The sequence below is a fragment of the Lathamus discolor genome, chromosome 1 (genome assembly GCF_037157495.1).
Source record: "Lathamus discolor isolate bLatDis1 chromosome 1, bLatDis1.hap1, whole genome shotgun sequence".
In the NCBI taxonomy this organism is placed as follows: Eukaryota; Metazoa; Chordata; class Aves; order Psittaciformes; family Psittacidae; genus Lathamus; species Lathamus discolor.
In genome coordinates, this window is record NC_088884.1 from 33,838,121 (window position 1) to 33,859,092 (window position 20,972).

The following is a 20,972-nucleotide window of genomic DNA, read 5'->3' on the forward strand; positions in this document are numbered from 1 at the left end:
ATTGTGGGCAGTGAGAGTGGCTGCCTCAGGCACATGAACAAGCTGACAGCTTTAAGTTATAATTCTTAGAGCTAGCAGGCTCACTGCCCACAAAGTTCTGAATATACTGGTGCAGAAATTTAGCCTATATGCTTAGAATTCTTAGTAGGATTAAGTAAAAACTATCTGAAGGAAAATACCATTCAGCTTTTACTTTCAGATGAAACAAAACTGTTGCATAAAATACATTTTGAAAACAGAGAAAACTGACTGCCTGTTGAGGTTTTGAGGTGTGGAATGGTTCCTAGAAAAAAAAAACCCAAACACTCTGTTCCATTTCTTGTTATTGGGGTGTGTGCACCTCGTTCAGAACTTTGATTCACTTCTTTTAAAAGGAAAATAAAAGAAAACCTAATGCTGACCATGGACTGATACCATATGTAAAAACTCTTGGTCTGAATTAAAGTGCTTTGTGGGAAAATAAAACTGATACTTTTCATATGCTCAAATATGAAACAAAAATCACAAACTTGTATCTATCCAGTTTCAACCAGCTTTATTTCTGTTAGGTGGCAAAAAAAAAAATGTTGTAGGAAAACGTTAATGAGGCAGTAGAAAGAGGTTAATGAGGCAATAAGATTAGAGAAGAACTAGTGTCAAAAGCTGTCCAAATCAGTGACCTAACGGATGGTATTGAGGATCAATGTTTTCTCCAAAAAGATTTTTTCAGTATTTTGTGAGAGTGGTCCCTGTGCCATGCAGGCATTTGGAATAAATAGAATGAAAATAATAATAAATATCCCAGTCAACAAACTTAAGTGATCAGTCTGATGTCAACCTAATGAAGTTTAACCGTGCCAAGTGCAAGGTCCTACACCTGGGTTGGAGCAATCCCAAGCGCAGCTACAGGTTGGGGAGAGAAGACATTCAGAGTAGCCCTGCCGAGAAGGACTTGGGGGTATTGGTTGATGAGAAAATGAACATGAGCCAGCTTCAGTGTGCACTTGCAGCCCAGAAAGCCAACTGTATCCTGGGCTGCATCAAAAGGAGTGTGACCAGCAGGTTGAAGGAGGTGATCCTGCCCCTCTACTCTGCTCTTGTGAGACCCCACTTGGAGTATTGCGTGCAGATGTGGTGTCCTCAACATAAAAAGGACATGGAACTGTTGGAACAAGTCCAGAGGGGTGCCTTGAGGGTGATCAAGAGACTGGACCACTTCCCATATGAAGATAGGCTGAGAAAGTTGGGGCTGTTCAGCCTGCAGAAGAGAAGGCTGCGTGGAGACCTCATAGGGGGGCCTATAAGGATGCAGGGGAGGGACTCTTCATTAGGGACTATAGCAATAGGACAAGGCGTAATGGTTTCAAACTTAAACAGGGGAAGTTTAGATTGGATATAAGGAAGAAGTTCTTTACATTGAGGGTGGTGAGGTGCTGGAATGGGTTGCCCACGGAAGTTGTGAATTCTCCATCCCTAGTGGTGTTCAAGGCCGGCTTGGACAGAGCATTGGGTGACATGGTTCAATGTGAGGTGTCCCTACCCATGGCAGGGGGTTTGGAACTATATGATCTTAAGGTCCTTTCCAACCCTAACTATTCTATGATTCTATGACTATAGATATTGCTTTTAATTATGAAGATGAACACAGAATACCTGTGTGTATTTGACCGGTGGTAGGTAGAGGGAGAATCAAAATGGGGTAAGGAAAGCCAATGGAGTTACAGAATCAGTTCATAGTACATCCTCCTATATATCTCTTATTTATATTTATACTTCTGCAAAAGGGAAACCTTACACTCTAAGCTGATTATTCTGTCAAATCCTCTCCACAATTTATGAAAAGACCAGAATTCCCCAAAATTTAGTTTTGGTTTAGAATAATAAACCGATGGCAGGTTAATCATAAGGAAGCTTAGGTGTCTAACTGAAAATCCCTCGACACTGTGGTCAGTAGGGATAGTATCTCCTCAAAGTTATAATGCCTTCTGGAGGTACCTGCTTTTGTCTTCAGTGACAGCTGAGAGGTGAGATGATGGCTTTGATTTAGAAAACTAATTTTTAAACAATTAAACTAATCTAGAAGTATCAAAATGAATATCTTCATCTCAATTTTCTATAACTTCATTGAGAGAAAGGTAAAATGATGGTTGAAATTATTCTTTCTACTTTAATTGAACTTCAAAGATAAGTGCAGCCTGGATCTGAAAGGGCAAACTGTGCAGCCTCATGTCTCAGAAAGCAAGACGCTCTGCAAACACACCTTTTCTCCTTTTCATCCTCACTATAAATCACTGCCTGAGCCTAAATATACATTCACAGTCTTCTTTTCACAATTTTAGCATCTTACATAAGGCGACATATCAGACGCTGCAGATTCAGCTGCATAAAAGATGGCTTGCCACAGCTTGTCTGAAATGTTGATGATGAAAGGTACACTTTGCCCTGACTTTCGGATGGACAAAAGTTCATACAGGGAAAAGAAGAAAACTATTAAATGGCACACATAGAGAGCAACCTGAACATCGATTATTTTAAGACTATTCTATTGCAGCTTTACCAAGGAGAAAATGTGTTGCTAAAGGGTGAAGTAATTTGCAAACTGCCATTAAAAGTCTGTATTTGACATAACCACAGTTCAGTGAAGTATTTTGCACAATACTACAATAATCTTTGTGTAATATAGCATAAATGTTCTGTTAAAGTAGGACAAGTTAGTCTGCAAGCTCTTTTTTCATGTCAGTATGAGAACACAAAATGGGTTTTACCTATACAAAAACAGGGATGATTTTTGCTTGATTTGCTTAGGTTCCCATTTAAATGATGATAAATTTTAAGCTACTTTCCTTCTTGCATGGCAAATACAGTTTTATCTTATTTTTAGTTTTTATAAGTGAGTTTTTGAGAGTTTGACAATACAGACTGAAATGAAAAAATCCTTTTAAAGCCAAGCTTCACCTTCTGTGCCAAAATAATGGAAAAGTTTACACCTTCTTGCTCTGAATATATATATAAAGATGTGAATATCACAACAGATTTGTTTATTCTTTTTGTCTGCTTAATGTCATGAAACTAGACATTCTGCCTTGAACCACTAGAAAACCCAGGAAATGGATTAAAGTCCATTTATTATATATTATTACAATGCTGAAAGTATAATGGAAATAATATGAGCAATTTAAGATGAGTGAAATTACTCCCATGGATGGTAGCAAGAGATAGATAGTAGAAAATTTGCCCTAAAATATAATAAAAAGGATAAAATAGTTAGAAATATAATTCAGAAACATTGGGTATCAGAAAGGAAACAACTAGATTGAGAAGGAAGTTTTGTATATTATTTATTTTTGCAAATACTTTTGTATTTTACTTTTGTATCTAAAGAGAAAATGATCCTTTGAACATAATATTTTGTACTTGGGATGCAAACAGACATCCACCAACAAAATACACAAGAGTGTTTTGAAAATACCATAAGAACTACATGTTTTCTAAGAGCAACAGCTAAAAATGAAAGCAATGAAATCAAAGTAGTTGAAGACTGCATTTCTGAGGAGCAATTGTTTTCTTAGGAATCCTGCTGACCACTCGGGGAGCAGAGTGACATGAAAACGAAGTGTATTTATATAATTTCTGCCAAATATGTGGGTCAGTCAGAAGCAAAACCAGTCATATTGCATTTAAATGTAAAATAAAAACCATGCTGTGTTACAGGAACTCCCCCATTTGCTAAGGCAGATAGTTGCTTAGGTGATGATTTTTCATTCCTTTTAGAGTTTTGGATGTCTGGTCTGAATAAAGAAAAAAATCAAGCCTCAGGTAGATGGAAAAAAATTAGAGGCAGATCTTTAAAGAATTTAGATCATTAGAAAGATAAATAGAAAACCAGCTCAAGGATAAAATGCTGACTTCAGGAGTATGTTACCTACAGTTTTAGCACAGGCTTAGTTTTGCTAGACACGTTAAAGATTTTAGAGGCAGTAAACAAGCTAAAAAATTGCTGATGTTTTCTGAGGTAGCAGTGCAAATAACAGAATATTTTGGTACTTTTCCTTTGTCATAAAGCTGTCCTATCACAGGGAAGTATACAAAGTGAATAGCAACTGGTATAAGTATCATATATGATGTGTTTTCGTTCCAGTTAGTTTGAAGAGTAGCTCATTGCACATTTACTGCAGAGACAATAAGCACTGAGCCTGCACTGTTAGTGCAGTGGAACAAGCTGTTTCATTTCACAGCTTGGCCAAGTCATTTATAGCCCATAAAAAATTACTTAACACATGGTGGCATATGTAACTCTATAAATCTTTCTCTGAGAAGGAGGTGGAAGATGGCATTTGTATACACAAATATATCCATACACATACTCAGGCTAACGCAATATGTTAGCACTCTTTTGTGCTATAAACCTAGTAGGCACACTATCATGGTAACTGAAGATGAAAATTTTTGGTAAGAACCTGCCTATTCATTCCTCACATTATGTTTTGCAGATCCCCCCTCAGATTTATACTGCAGTTCTGAGGCTCTTCAGTGAAATATGCTTAAAGTCTTGCTCATACCTCCCTGGAACTACACACTGGTGAGCACAGTCGTGTGTGCTGCACAGCTTGGGTACCAGAGCAGATGCTTCTGCACTGACTGTTCATGTGGAAGACAGGTAATGCTATTATATTAATAGATTTTTTTACATACTTACATTACGTAGTACAGTGGTAGAAGCCCACTGTTGTGATACTGTTTCTCTCTCATTAAATAAGAATGATTATTGAAATAATTGTTGCTAATAAGACTACCAAGTATAAGAGTATGAGAAATTGCCTATACAGTGTGATAGTAAAAGCTGTGATAATTCTAGCAAAGCTCATTGTGTCTAATACACAAAAGAAAGCCAAATCTGTCTTTCAGGACTACCAGAGTGTTTTGTGGCTGGCTGTAAAGAACCTAGGAAATTTTAGCATGAAAATGAATACTTATAATTATTACTGGAATTCAACAACCTGCATAATCTGTCCAACAGAGCAATGAGGGATGATCCTTTCCATTAATCAGGATAAACATGGAATCAGCTCAGTCAAAACTGGAAAAATATATTAATCCAAATTTTGCTCACAAGGGATGGACAGAAATATTGTGCAGAATATTCCACAGTGTTAGGAAGAATTCAGAGTTCTACAGTCTCTAGAGGGTTGATGCCTGGAAACATTGCTTACAGTAATGTGGAGATGGAGATGGTTCTTGAAGTTGTTACCACTTTGGAGAAATACCAATTTACCTTTCAGCTCCTGCCCAGAGGGTCCTGTTAAATGCTTTTGGGTTGTTTTGGGTTTGTTGTTTTGTGTTTTTTGTTTGTTTTTTTTTTTTTTTTAAGTTTGTAACCTTCCAGTGGAAATCTTTATAGTCTAAAGTACCTGCTTTTCATTGAAATGCATACTTGACATTTTCCCTCTCATTCAGCTCTCAGCAGTGCCATTATTCTTTCATGCAATGCTGACTACCTCAAACTGCTATAACAGACGTACCCTAAAGTTGGTATTTCATAGCACTGTTGAACTGATGTGTGTGGTTAAAGTCCACAGAGATACATTTGAATAAGGAATAACATATAAAGACCTAGAACAGAAGAAAAAGTACAGGGATAGTACAGCATTTATGTAAATTCACTCATAGGACTTTGTGGTAAAGACTAAAATGATGGAAAGAAATAGAGAAAGGGAAAGTATGCTCCTATCTGCAGTGTTCATGAACTGGAAAGAAACCTGTTAAGTAAATGGAATTATATATCACTTAAAAACCCATGGTGAAGCTGAAAATGACAAATCCATGTTCCAATTAACTAAATGAATCTATAGAAGAAGTCTCAATCTTCTATTGGAGTGAAAGCATCAGTAATGTTTCTGAGATTCTGAACTTTCCTGGGGAATGGAGGAGATGATAGTAGAAGTCCTCTTACAGAGAAAGGAGAGCTGGGAATTACAGATTTTAGAAAAACAGAAGGGCCTAATATTCAGTAACAGGAGAATGTGATAGGTTGATGGAAGATATGCAAAGGGAAAAAGTTTTATAGTACAAGACTGAAAATGTTCCAATATGGTGATGATCTAAAACATCTATTTGGGCTCTTTAAGAGTGCAAAATAAAGTCAGAGACTGATTCCTGGAAATGTTAATATCTCAGGTGCTGAAACCTACCCCTGGTGCCACACAGAAGTACTCAATGCCCTGTTCTCGGAGATGAGAGTGTCCCAGGTAAGGAGTCTTGAGGCTATGATGGGTTTGCTTTCACCTACATTTGGCAGCAATTCCAGCTGCAACTGGGAATCATTTCTGATGAAGTTTTGTCTAAACTATGTGCCCAAGAAAATGTGAATCAGAAAACACACACATATTTGTATTTAAATATGTCTGGCAGGCTAGTAGGTTTAGAAACTCGCCCTAAATTTTATGAAGTCACTGAAGCAAATACCATCTATTTGTAGACATTAAAAAAACCCACCCCTTTTGTCATTAAAGTTTTCTTTCTGTTCCTGGACGATACATACGCAGTACATAACTGTATAATTAACTGAAGCTCTTAAATAATGGATACAAAGGAATATCTCATAGTGAGCTAATGCTCTGGCAGCTCCTGTAGATTTACTTTCTGGCAACTGTCTTTAAACAGAAACGAAGCTTTTTTTTCTCTCTCCTGCTATAGTACAGTGAGACTGCTTTGAGACTGCTCACAGATTTTATGAGGCCAACACTCATGATTTTATCAAGAATCTCTGAGATTTAGTACCTGTCATTTGGAGATGACTGTTGAAGTCTTGATTGTAATTTATGTTCAAAAACTAGAGCTGTGCATACAGGAATTGAAAGTAGGGTTTTGCAAGATCTCACAGACTGAAACTGCCACATAGATTCTTTGCACATAATGATTTAAAACTTGTTTTGTGGGTATTGAAATGTAAAATACCTGGGACCTGCAAAAATAATATTATTGTATATTGATTATATAATAAAGTATGGCAAACATTGTATTTGTGATCATCATCCATGAACATGATTCCAATGCCTGCAGAAATTACACAGGCTCTTTTTACAGTTTAAATCATTTTAGAACAGAAAGTAAAAAGCTTTTTTCAAATAAAAATTAAGAGAGAAGTACATCATATCTATTCTCCTCAATTTGGAAGGTCAGAGAAACATTAACACCTGTAGAAATCTCAGAAATAATTTCAGGTGCTTAATGTGTATGCTGAATATTAAATGATTGAAGACAGTGAAAAATTCAGTCTCTGAAGACTAGTCAGCCGTTCTTATTAGTGTATGACATTACTTAGTGACTTTAACAGCTGTTCACTGAGTTTGCAACAAATGTAATTGAACACTAATGACATAATAATAAAAGCAAAAGTAGAAATATTATTTAAGTATACAAATACTGACGTATAGGTACAGATATAGATTAGCCCAGTAACAGTAACAAAGTCACTAAAGGTCACTTCAGATTATGATCTGTCACTGGAAGAAAAATATTTCCCTAAAAATCTACATGACAATTTTTTTCAGTAGTAGTGAATATGATTGAATCTAAATTATTTTCTGCCAAAGTGAAATGTGTGGATTCATCATGTAAAATTGGCTTTCATTTGTTTCCCTGAGAGCAGTATCGAGCTGCCCATCTGATTTGGAAAATACCACATATTCAAAAACTCTACTACTCTGCCCACTTTAATGGACTTACTGACTGTGGTGGTAGTGCTTATTACTTCTGTAAAGTAATTATCATTGTGAAAGAAGGGGCTGCATGGCTGAAGAGCCTGAAGACCACCTTCTATCTTTGAAGTTATTTCAGCACAGTTTCTCCCCCCTTATGACCACATGTATCAGAAGTGTCCTCTCTCATGGTGTTTTACAAGCAAATCTTGGGGATACACTGCTGAACTGCAAGTCTTTGCATGCTGTTGTATTTATGTTCCTCTCAGTGCTGAATCCACAAGATCTATGCATTGGTAGCTCTTCCAAAGAGAGAGAGGTTTTATTTATCAGTCAAATATATAAACTTTACTATCTTTATATCTGAAATTTGAGGATATGTATAGAACATGACTCAGGTCAACACTATTTTTAACTTCTTTTACAATTTTTGTTCCTCCTTCATGATATAGTTTGGCCACAGGAAAGAATGCAGCCATTTAAATCCATGACTTGGAACCAAGGACATCATACCTATGTGGGAGACTGCAAACTTGATCCTGAAATGGCTTGCTAGACATCTAATTGATCTCTGAAAGACACTCAACTTCAAATTTCGAAATAAAATTAATACTATACAATTCTTTTGAGCAACGGATACAGCCCTCTACATTAAATAGAATTAAAGCACCCATTATGCTGACTGTTAATAGTAATCTGATTTCCATCAAAATAATAAAAGTAGCTATCTCAGGCCCTTTGTGCTACATACTCTCAACTGCTTGCACAAACTGACTCTTGTGATATTTTGGTTTGCTTCCCTAATTGTAATACCAGTGGCAATTATCAAAAAACAAAATTAAAAAAGGATAGTATTATTGTCATTAGTTTAGCATTAACTGGGGCTTAAAGACCATGGAAAGCTGTCCAATATTAGCCAGCACAGCAGGAAAATGATCTTTTTAGTTCTGAGCTGTGTGTGATAGGATACAGTATTCTTTTTGCACCTATATTTTGAGTGTTATCTGCTTATGTTTACATTCATTATTTGCACAGAATTGTAAGTAATTATAAGCAATTATAAGCAGGTCTTCTAATCAGAAGGGTCAGACAACCACAGCTACAGTGATTGCCACTAAATGTACATTCTTAATCTTCACTACTTTTCTAACCTATCTCAGAGAAGCACAAAGAGACAACATAATAAGGAGCTTTCAAGCTCCATATTGAATTTTCTTCTTTTCTCCATGTGACATATAAGATGCAGCTAAAGAGCACTTTTTTGTCTAATATGCTTCAAGAGACATAAGGCAAGTCTGCTATCCTGCTGAGCTGCATACTTTCTGATTTTGAAAGCTGTTTGTTATGCTTTGAAAACAGGCATTAGTAATGGCAGAATTAACTCTTAGTGTCAAAGACAAAACTGGTACCACTGGGAATTACAAACACTGTTGCTGAGTCTTCCTAAATGCTTTACACACAAAACTATTGTCCTCCTGCTAAGGCAAAGAAAAGACAATCTGTTTATTTTCTGTTATTTAGCAAAGATTTCTTTTTAAGATACACCTTATTTTCAAAGCCTGTGGTGAGATATCAGGTAGTGCTGACATATGTAGGGTAGGGAAAGAAGACATTATCTGTATGCAACTGTAGCAGGGAACTTCAAGCAACAGAACATAATTACCTGGAAGAAAATTGGCCTGCTTGGTAGAAATGAAAAATACTGTGCAGTGTTTAATAAAAAGTTGCAGCAGATTGCTGCTTTAAACTCTTTCTGGTGAGATATCCCCTTAAAGAAAATAATCCTTGTCACTGGTCTAGCCGCAAAAAGCGTCTTTACCTGTAACTAATCACTGATTCATGCTCATCTTAAAATGGTATAAACAGGCACTGGCACTGAAAGACCTCTCTTCACACTCATGCTGTTTTCTTCCCACATAGTTTCTCTGACGTTATCTCCTTTAGCCATGGATGTTTGTACAGCTGCCTAGTGAACGAGTTGGCAGAACTGCCACCTCCCCCCACGATGTACCAGTTTTGGATTAGTCATCCAACTTGATTCAGAACACGTGTTATACCACCATGAAGGATGAAATGAGATTGAGGGAAGGAAAGAATGATATTTTTCAGCAGCAATGTTGGTTTATGGCAAAGTGTGCTTTATGAAGCAATTGTAGACTGATAGGATGGAGGTCTCCAGTTTAAACCTACATTCGCACTAAGGTTAACTTCCAAATTAGGACAGAGCATGTTTGCTGAGTTCTGAAAATCTCCAGGAGAGATGCCACAGCCTCTCTGGGCAACCCTAACCAGTGTTTAACTATACTCATGCTGACTTTCATTTTTTCTTATATTCAGTTGTAATTTACCTTACTTCATATTGTGAATGTTGTCTATTACCTTCTTTTTAGCTGTGGAGCTCCTAGAAAAGTCTGGCTGCATACTTTCTATGCTATACCATAAGCCAGTTATCTACTGATAAAGTAGCGCATTTCCTCAGGTTTAAGGAAACCCTTTGTTTCTCCTCAGTGAAACTTGCACCAGCCCTTAACCATCTTACTGGCACTCTGTTAGAGTCTCCTCAATATCTCCAGATGCTCCAGACCAGACACTTTGTTCTTCATGAGGCTTCACAAGCACTCAGTGGAGGGGAATAATACCTTTTAGGACCTGCTCCAGACACAGTTACTTTTGCAAGTATTTTCAATATTTTTAAAATCGCCTTGGGCATCAATTTTATGTTTTTAGTTTTACTCATTTTAAAGAAGTCTAAAAAATATTGAATCTGATTTGTGGCAACTGCATTATTCTCTCTTTGAAAACAAATAGTGGCACAAATATCTCTTTTCATAGACCGTCCATTTTACTGTCAACAGTAAAGAAAACCTGCCTCAGGAAAAGAGCTTTAAATATATGTTGATAGCTGTGGTACTATCAACAAGTTAGCACTTTTGCATGCAAGTCTAGATTTTCATTTGAGTTTTGCTGCAGGAGATATAAAGCAGTAGTTCTGTAGCACGAATGTAAGCCCAGTTCTTCATTGCTTATTTTTGCTGCAGGGAGCTGAAGAGATCATATTCACACATCTTCCTGATTGGCGATGTACAGTTGGATTTGCTCTTTGTATAAAGGCTGGCTGTCATTCCGAAAGGCTTCTAATGCACGGAATGTGTGTTCATGAAGTCAGTTAGACTAAGCTGAATATGAAGAGGTTATATAAAGACAGTTTTGCAGTTCTCAGAAGTGAACAGGTTCGCTTCTGTCTCTTTGGCTCAACTGTTATGCTGAAATCAAAGAGCCAATGTAACAACCATGATAATTTTTGTCAGCTATGTAGAAGAGGTGTGATTGTGAGCCCATGTGTAACAGTTCATTGGGAGCTGCTCAAATTCCAGGGATAATTCAATTCCTTGTTACCATTCCCTAGGAAAATCTAAACAATTAAATTTAGGATTTTTCTCACTCTTGTTTGATAAACATATGCCTTATTTATTGATGGGCTGCTCACTCCCCGAGCTTTTAAGGTTTGTGCTTCCAAACAGGCCTGTGGTATGGATTATGTGGATTATTTTATACCCTCTAACTAGTTCCCACATCAGCTTTGTCCCTTCTGCTTCCCAGTTTTATCTTCTTCTAACGGCTCCCAGAGTTCTTTATCTCCCACTTTCCCAACTGGCGAAGGCAACCCTGCTACAATCCTTGTCTTCATTCCACTAGGAAACAGTTAACTAACTAAATACAGGTGGGTTTTGAACCTAGAAGAAATCACTGATGTATGAGACAGTAAGCTTGTTTGAACTATTGAGAATATTTCCGTGCCTGTCCTTAGGTATAATTCTAAAGTTACTTGAGACTGTGGTTTAAATCTGTGACAGATATTGCTATCTTGCTGTATCCCATTACCCAGTTGTGACAAATATTAAGGATCTTGTGTAAAAAAAGGAGAAAGTTACTAATGTTGTGTTTTAATTCGATTTACTTGTGTTTCCTGATGTTTTTTTTTTCCCTGAGATTATGACTCTGTGAGTTACATTTGCCACGAACTACAGTGAAGTAAAGAGGGATAGAGCCACTATTTCCACAGAGGTACAGAATTCAGAGAGAAGCATATATGGTCTCTTTAGGCAGCTCAGATCTTCATGTCAGGCTTGCCTTGAGTCAACAAGAGAGACTGCTATCTTCTATTGTGTTTTGCAGGTGAAATTCTTTCAGCAAATACAAGTTACCAACTCTTCTGGGAGACAAAACTAATTAAAACGCAATCAGTAATTCCAGGTACAGCGAACCAAGAGTGTTCTTAGTTCTTTCTAACCAGCTTTGTGTCAGTCATTGAATCTATAAATGAATTCTGCAAGCTGTCTTTAGATTTCCATCTCTACAGCGTTGGGTTGGTTTTTTTTTTTTTTTGCTCTTCCTAGTGAGATTTGAAAGGTGGAAAAAAGAGAGGATTCGACCGGGGCTTTCCTCAAGTACAACCAAAAGAGAAACTTACTTTCTTGCTAAAGTGATTGCTAAACATCCAGAATTCCTGTTGCCTTGTGAAAAAAAGGACTGATTAGCAACACTGAATTCAGAGAACTGAAAGTGTTAGGTTATATAAATGCAGTGAAAACAGAATTAGTATTTGTAATCTGAAGATGCACAAAATTTAACCTTAATTTAGATTTGTGACCTGCTTCAGTTTTTGTCTTTAATGAAATAAACCTGTTTTGTTACCATTATACGTCTGTTATTTCAAGATGGTTGTGTTTTATCTGACTAAAGTGTTAACCCAAAATTTCTCCCCTATTCCATATTTCATGTCCTAATTAGAGCCTTTTCTAACAACAAAAACCTCAACAACAACAACAACAAAAAAAAAGAAACAAAATAAAACCACAAACAAAAAACAAAACTACAACAAAAAAAAAATTGCCACCATCTTGTGCTTCTTGTTAATTCAAGATAATTATGGAACTTAACACTCCAAATGATAATTACACTTCACTTACTGTTGAGCACAGCAGCCGTTTTAGAACTGCAGACCAAATCAAATTAGCATTTTTATCAAATAAAGTTAAATGTGCTTAAAAGTTACTTCTTGATGCATAGAGAATAACATTTCACAGTGACTGTCACTAACGTCTGCTAGGGACAGACCCTGCTGCTAAGATTCATCTGCCTGAATGCTGATGTCTATATCTGAGTTAGACGTCAAAGCGCCTTTAACAGCAAAAGAAGAGCAACTGCTGTTCTAGCATGTGGTTTGTGTTGTTTGCAAATAGATCTTTAAAATAAGTCACATAAACTGTACCTTTGAAATGGCCATTTCTTTTCACTGATTGCAGCACTTTTACTTAAGTGGCTGATCCTCCCATAACTCCCATGATAAAATTTCTCATTGCATTATCTATTTCAGAGGTCCCAGCTGTAGAAGGATATTGGATTAGAACCACTTTTTTGTAGGCAAAGCTGTAGGTTTTGAATTAGACAATTTAACATAGAAATAGCATAAGCATGAGACTGAAATAAAACCTTTACTATTCAGAGACATTTTTAGAATACTTAAGCAGGTACTTTTTGTAAAATCTAAAGGATCAGATCAGAATCCTCCTTATCTCTTAAATATTATATATATTTAAGGTTCAAAAGAAATTGTCAGTGAAATCACTAGTCATGAGATTGTTGCAAATGTTTTTAAATAAAACAGACCATTAAGCTAGTAGAATACGTGAAAGTCAATTGTAAAAGTGAATGAAGTTAATAGGATTCATTGCCTTTCTGAGTGAGACCCAGTAAGGAATGCAGGTTTCATCTTTTTTGCTATTCATTGCAGTCACAAACAGTGAAGTTTATTTTCCAAGATATAAAAGCTCATGAAACAATAGTGATATTTTCAACAATGGAGAATCCTACAGACACAGATGGATCACTTAATTCAGAAACCTGGTGGGTTTTATTTCCAAATATGTATGTAGAACTATTATTAGGACACAATATATACGTGTAGATATATATATATGTGTGTGTGTGTTTGCATGAATCAATAATTTCTATATGGTCACATATATATACATGCACATATGTGTAGGCATATACATGCATTTGTACAATGAAGTCAACCTAATCCTAGGAATCTATGTATATATAGATAGAAATTTATGTCTATATATATTAAATGTGTATTTTCATAGAATCACAGAAGAGTTAGGGTTGGAAAGGACCTTAAGATCATTGAGTTCCAACCCCCCTGCATGGGCAGGGACACCTCACACTAAACCATCTCACCCAAGGCTTTGTCCAACCTGGCCTTGAACACCGCCAAGGATGGAGCATTCACAGCTTCCCTGGGTAACCCATTCCAGTGCCTCACCACCCTAACAGAAAAGAACTTCCTCCTTAGATCCAATCTAAACTTCCCCTGTTTAAGTTTGAACCCATTACCCATCACTCTATCATTACAGTTCTCAATGAAGAGTCCCTTCCCAGCATCCTTACAGGCACCCTTCAGATACTGGAAGGCTGCTATGAGGTCTCCATGCAGCCTTCTCTTCTCGAGGCTGAACAGCCCCAACTTCCTCAGCCTGTCTTCATACGGGAGGTGCTCCAGTCCCCTGATCATCCTTGTGGCCCTGCTCTGGACTTGTTCCAACAGTTCCATGTCCTTTTTATGTTGAGGACACGAGAACTGCACACAATACTCCAAGTGAGGTCTCACAAGAGCAGAGTAGAGGGGCAGGATCACCTCCTTCGACCTGCTGGTCACGCTCCTTTTGATGCAGCCCAGGATATGGTTGGCTTTCTGGGCTGTGAGCACACACTGAAGCTGGCTCATGTTCATTTTCTCATCGACCAGCACCCCCAAGTCCTTCTCTGCAGGGCTGCTCTGAATCTCTTCTCTGCCCAATCTGTAGCTGTGCCAGGTATAGGACCTTGCACTTGGCATGGTTAAACTTCATAAGGTTTGCATCAGCCCAGCTCACAAGCTTAATTTGACTCAGCACAAGATATTAGCCAGTTGAACTAATCAACACTCAATTCTTGGTCTTGAATTTAAGTTTATGAAGTTACAGCTAACTAAATAAACCTCGTATTGTTGGCTCCATTTTTCCTCTAAAATGTAGTATCATACAATTTTTTTAACTTCAAACTGTTCATAAATCTTACCTTCCCTTTTCTTTTCCTAATCTAACTGCAATTCAGACAAGCAACACTAACAGAAGCCAACACTACAGAAACTAACTGGGGCAACAAAAAAAGAATTACATGGTTTGGATATTTCTCTGAGCACAAGACAGGTGATCTGAATTTGAATAAGTTTGTGCTGCAAAGGATTTCTTACATTTCTATAAGCAACTTTCTGAAAGTTATTACTTATTTAAAGTAAATACTGTACAGTGAGTAAGTCCAGTGACAACCTGGGGAGTTAAATATCATAGGTACAGTAGTGCTGCTACACTAAATAATGGAGGAGAAGCTGCAGAGTCTGAGCTCAGGGTTGCTCAGAGGACAGACTTCCCACCTTCAGGGGTCATTTGCAGCACTTTAGTTGCTCAGTCAGCTAAATGCTTTGATCCTAATTTTCTGAACTCTCCAATATTGCTCCTGTGTTTTTCATAGTACTTGAGAGCTTCTCATTATGTGATCCCTTTTCTCTTATGCCAGTCTTGGGCTGATGAAATTTTAGTGACTTTCATGGAGTATGTCCCAGTCTACACTGTTATGCAATACTAATCTAACCCACTACATCTGTGTATGTCACCTATGTATGTCCTGACCATGCATACATCTTCTATACTTTGTACTGTAGTGAAACAACATTTTCTATATAATGCAACAAAATATATTCAAATATTTTATTTCACAGTTTATTGCAGAACTGAAAGGGCACGATGAGTAATTCTGACTCCCAATGACAAAACTCCCATTAACTCCTAGAGGCAGTCTCTCCTGTCACAAGCATTATTTGAAGTCCAATAACTTTACAAAAGTCTGAGTTTAATATAATTCTATGAATTAATACGCACATTGAGAAATAACTTAATTCAGTTCATATGGTGACTGAAATATATATATAGAAAAAAAAGAAAGAATCCTGATTGTCTGCAACATAACAATACCTCTTACCTTAAGCGCTTTAAATATGTTTTGAGATTAAGAAATACAAAAACAATAGACAGCACTTCCCTATAGGTCAATTCAGTTCACATAAACCAAGCAAACTAAGGTGACAAAAAATTCTAGGGAAAAGATTAAATGGGAATGCTGTGAGACTTTCTTGTGCGTTTTTATTTATTTCCTCCTCAAAAGGACCTGAAAGGCTTTCCCTCAGTGCAATGTAGTAGAAAGAGATGAAATGTTCATCACTGTTCACATCTTGCTTGTTTGATTTCTTGTAGAATATGGCAGCTGACACATTTATCTCCTTTATTTTGTGTGACTCAGGCACAAAGGGATTTTCTCACCAAACTGGTCACAGGATGACAGCATGAAAACCAGGTATGTATATTTTCTTTCTTTTTTCCTGTATATTTACAATTTTAAAGATCCGTAGGAAACTGGATTCTCAAATTATATGTAGTTATACGTAAGTGTTTGCTTAATTATCTGCTACTGTGTCTACACTAGCACTAATTTTGTGTTATAGGAACAAAACAGTGGGTCAAAGGAATCCATTCTGAGGCACCTACATCTATATCGTATAAAGTTCAGAGCTTTCATTTTAAACTGGAATTACTCTAGTCTGTGATACAAATATTCTTTTTCTGTATGTGGTCTTGTTCTGTCCAAAGGACCATGATTGGATATGTTGTATCTAGGAATAGGAGCACATTTAGTACTCATCTGGAACCGCGCTTCCAATTTAGTTTCCCTCAAAAGAAATCGGATCTGAAAGTAAAATTGAAAAATTCAAAGTTTATGTTGCTGCTCTGTATCATAACAGTACAGTAGGTGCAGCCTGCATGAACATAATGATGTCAGGCAGACTATTTTCAGAAGTAATAAAGGGAAGCACTTGATTTTAGACTATAGGTCCCAGGCACTGCTGCATTTCTTGGCAGGGTTACACCCAGGTTGCTTGCTGGGATATTTTCTGTAATCCCTGAGATTTAGAAATTTTTCAGTCTATTTTTCCCCGTATCTTGCAAATTAGCTTTAAAGATTTTTCCCCACCTACAAACAGGTTAGATTTGATGCAAAGTAGACTGGATTATTATGGATTTTGATCTATACATGTAAGCTAAGTGCAGTTTTTTGTAAGACTACACAAGATTGATTGTCTACTGACCAATTTGGTGGCCCTCTATGGTGGGGTTACGGAACTGATGGACAGGGGTAGAGCAGCTGATGTCATCTACCTGGACTTGTGCAAAGTGTTCGACACTGTCCCACGTGACATCTTTGTCTCTAAATTGGAGAGACATCAATTTAATAGGTGGACACTCAGTGGATAAAGAACTGGCTGCATGGCCACACACAAAGAGTTGTGGTCAACGATTCAATGTGCAGCTGGAGACCAGTAACGAGTGGTGTCCCACAGGGATCGGTGTTGGGACCGATCTTGTTCAACATCTTTGTCGGTGACATGGACAGTGGGATTGAGTGTGCCCTCAGCAAGTTTGCCGATGACACCAAGCTGTGTGGTTCAATTGATACACTGGAGGGAAGGGATGCCATCCAGAGGGACCTTGACACGCTTGTGAGGTGGGCTGATTCCAACCTTATGAAGTTCAACCATGCCAAGTGCAAGGTCCTACCCCTGGGTTGGAGCAATCCCAAGCGCAGCTACAGGTTGGGCAGAGAAGACATTCAGAGCAGCCCTGTAGAGAAGGACTTGGGGGTATTGGTTGATGAGAAAATGAACATGAGCTGGCTTGAGTGTGCGCTCGCAGCCCAGAAAGCCAACCGTATCCTGGGCTGCATCAAAAGCAGTGTGACCAGCAGGCCAAAGGAGGCGATCGTGCCCCTCTACTACGCTCTCGTGAGACTTCACTTGGAGTATTGTGTGCAGTTCTGGTGTCCTCAACATAAAAAGGACATGGAACTGTTGGAACAAGTGCAGAGGAGGACTACAAGGATGACAAGGGGACTGGAGCACCTCCTGTATGAAGATAGGCTGAGAAAGCTGGGGCTGTTCAGCCTGGAGAAGAGAAAGCTGCATTGAGACCTCATAGAAGCCTTCCAGTATCTGAAAGGGGACTACAAGGATGCTAGAGAGGGACTCTTCATTAGGAACTATAGTGATAGGACAAGAGGCAATGGGTTCAAACTTGAACAGGGGAAGTTTAGATTGGATATAAGGAAGAAGTTCTTTACTGTGAGGGTGATGAGGCATTGGAATGGGTTGCCTTGGGCGACATAGTTTAGTGTGAGGTGTCCCTACCCATGGCAGGGGGGTTGGAACTAAATGATCTTAAAGTCCTTTCCAATCCTAACTATTCTATGATTCTGTAGTGAGGATTTCAGAATAATACTTAATTGATGGTAAAGATAAAATACTGATCTGTCTCAAGTGAAATGGAGGTGGATGAAGATTTTTGACTTACATTTGTTTACAGGTGGATAAATAGATGAGTGCTCCTAGGAACAGGCGAACACAAAGTATACAGTACCTCTATGAAAATTTCCAGGATGATAGCAGAGGGAATGACCAGCAATCTCTCCTCCTAATCCCATTTCAGGTGAGGGCCAATATCACTTAACTGATGCATGTCTCAGCTCTTTGTTATTCCAATGATTTGGATATAACTTCAAATATTCATTTTGAGATTGCAAAGATAATAGTGAAGAAAGACAGATGGAAGTACAGAATGAACACAGTCTATATTTTCCAGATAGAAGCATTTTCTTTAAGTACTAACTCTATTGTCTTAATGAAGTGATACAGAATCCTTGAAGTTCCTATACTAACAATCAAAGGTAACTTGGAACCATCAGAAAAGGTATTTACACAAGGCTCTCCAACCAGTATTCTCAAAGCATTTCAGGCAGTTGAGAATGTATGGGAATCTTCATTTTGCCATGGGAAACTACATTATAAAGATCAGGTGATTCACTCAAAAGATTCATTAAGAAGCTAAGGAAGAAAAGTCAATTTTATTTATCCCTTCCTAAGTTGATCAGGTTTTGGTTAGATTTTGTGGCTTGTTTATGTATTTATTTATTTATTTATTTAAAATGCCATCAAAACTTTCAACATTTTGAAGAAATCTATTCTGATAAATTTGTTGACATTGACCTTTATTAAAAAAAAAAAAAATCTGCTATTGTGTAATTGGGATTATTCATTTAAAAATAACCATGTGGATAAATTGAAAAATGCATCCAAAAATATTTAACATTTTTAATTCAGAATCACAATTGACATAATACTCTTAAGAAAGAATTTTCTGCTCAAATTTATAGCAGAAATAAGAATAATTATTTATTTTTGTCAATGCTTTAAATATACATCCATATATTCAGTTGATCCCAGAGAGGGTCAGGGAAGAAAGAATGTGTTTGTGGGGTTTGTGTGTGTTTCCTTTCTTCCAGGATTTGCATGACTTCCTGTTAGATCTGTTTTTTTTCAAGTTGCCTTCAATTTAGAATCTTTAGCCAGTAACAGAAAAACTTATTTGAAACAAATTACTCAGCTTTGTTCAACAGGAAAACTACAATATTTAATTTGGGAATTTGATTCAGAACAAGTAATCTGAGGGCAGTAGATGCTGCCAGTAAAGAGGAGACTGATTTGTCATATTATACTTGGATGCATCTGTGATTTCAGTGCAGTCATTTCCTTACAATGTGGCAAGGCAATGTGACAATCTCACCCCAAATGATAAGACATTTATGGGGATCTACATTGTTGTATAATTTTGTAAATCTGGAGTAGCCCCTTTAGTCAGTGGATCAACACCTGGGTAAGGTGTTGCTGATAAGAAGAGGTGAAGAGCTCCGCTTCCCAAATTCCATTTTCCTTTTGATGTGAAGGCTCTTCTTGTGCACAAAATGTTCATCAACTGGAAAAACAAAATATATATTTCTCTTCTTAATTCTCTTTCATTTTATTTTTAAGACGGCTCAGATTCCTTTCTTTGGAAGAGCCAGCTTTCATGTACAAATTTATCATGGGCTTAAAAATCTGTTGTTACACTGCATAGCTCTGAATTATAATAAGTTGTAGTACAGTTTTACAGGAATTTAGGTAATTTTGCTTTGTGGGAATGTTTGAAAAGAAAGCACAAAAGAAAGCACTTAGTATGAAGGAAGACAGGGTGGATATTGTGTAGACTTTTCAGAAGTGGAAAATCATGTGAAAAATGCGTCTATGTAGAGTCAGACTTTACATACTGCTTTTAGACATAAACAAAACACCAAATAGCCTTAGAACCAACATATAAACAATGAGCTAAGGTGTCTATGTTTTTTACTCTCTCAGATATTTGAATACAAGAAAGAAAGGATCTCTTTTCTCTTCTTTTACTTGCCAAGAAAGAAGGAACTCTTAGGACGATCAGACCAGTGAGAAGGTCATAGTTTATAAAAAGAGTCAAATAATTGCACTGAGGCTAATGAGAACCCAATTCCTTCACGAATATAACATACTATTCCATGAATATGAATATATTTCTATGAAGCTAAACACAGAGCCAGACATAGCCAGGGCAATCAGGAGGCTGCTGAATAAATGCTACAGATACTAAGATGAGCAGCAGGAGTTAAAACTAAGAATCCATATCATACTCAGCAGACGTTGATGCAAGTTACATACGGGGCTTTTTCTACCAAATCACTCAAACTGACTAATTATCATAGTCAGTATGTTACCAGATTTCAGGAAATATGTGAACTTCTAGTTACTACAGCAGTGTGAAACACAAAGGCAGATGTGTCTATCAGAACTTTGACCCAGCTTATCTCCAGAAGCTTTGTGCACTTTCTTCCAAGGTATGGAAAATCAGTCATGTCATGTTATTATCACATCATAATCAGTCAGAGTGCAAAGTTAATGTGGCAGACAAAAAAATATAAAGAAAGCTTATAAAAGGAAGTGTAACAAAAAGAAAACATACCAAAGGGTGTTTCAGAAACCTATGCTCAGGATGGCATTAACACGCGTGCAAACCCAGGGACCATTTGGTAGTACTGATATCTGATATCAGCCACCTAAACTTTAGATATGCAAGCTAAAATAAATGTTCTGAATTTTCATTATAATCTTTTAGCTCTTAACAGGTCGTGGAAAAGGACTGTCACTCTAGGTAGCTGACACTGAAGGGAATCCTGAATACTGTCTTGGCTGCAGAAGCAAATCAGGTTTATGCCTATATGAACATGTGGATCTGGGGTGCT

The 20,972-nt window shown here is 37.3% G+C and overlaps 1 protein-coding gene across 1 annotated transcript in view; it reads right to left on the bottom strand.

Moving 5' to 3' along the window:
- PCLO (piccolo presynaptic cytomatrix protein) overlaps nt 1-20,972 on the bottom strand; it is a 359,578-nt gene that overhangs the window by 12,212 nt on the left and 326,394 nt on the right. The window lies entirely within an intron of this gene.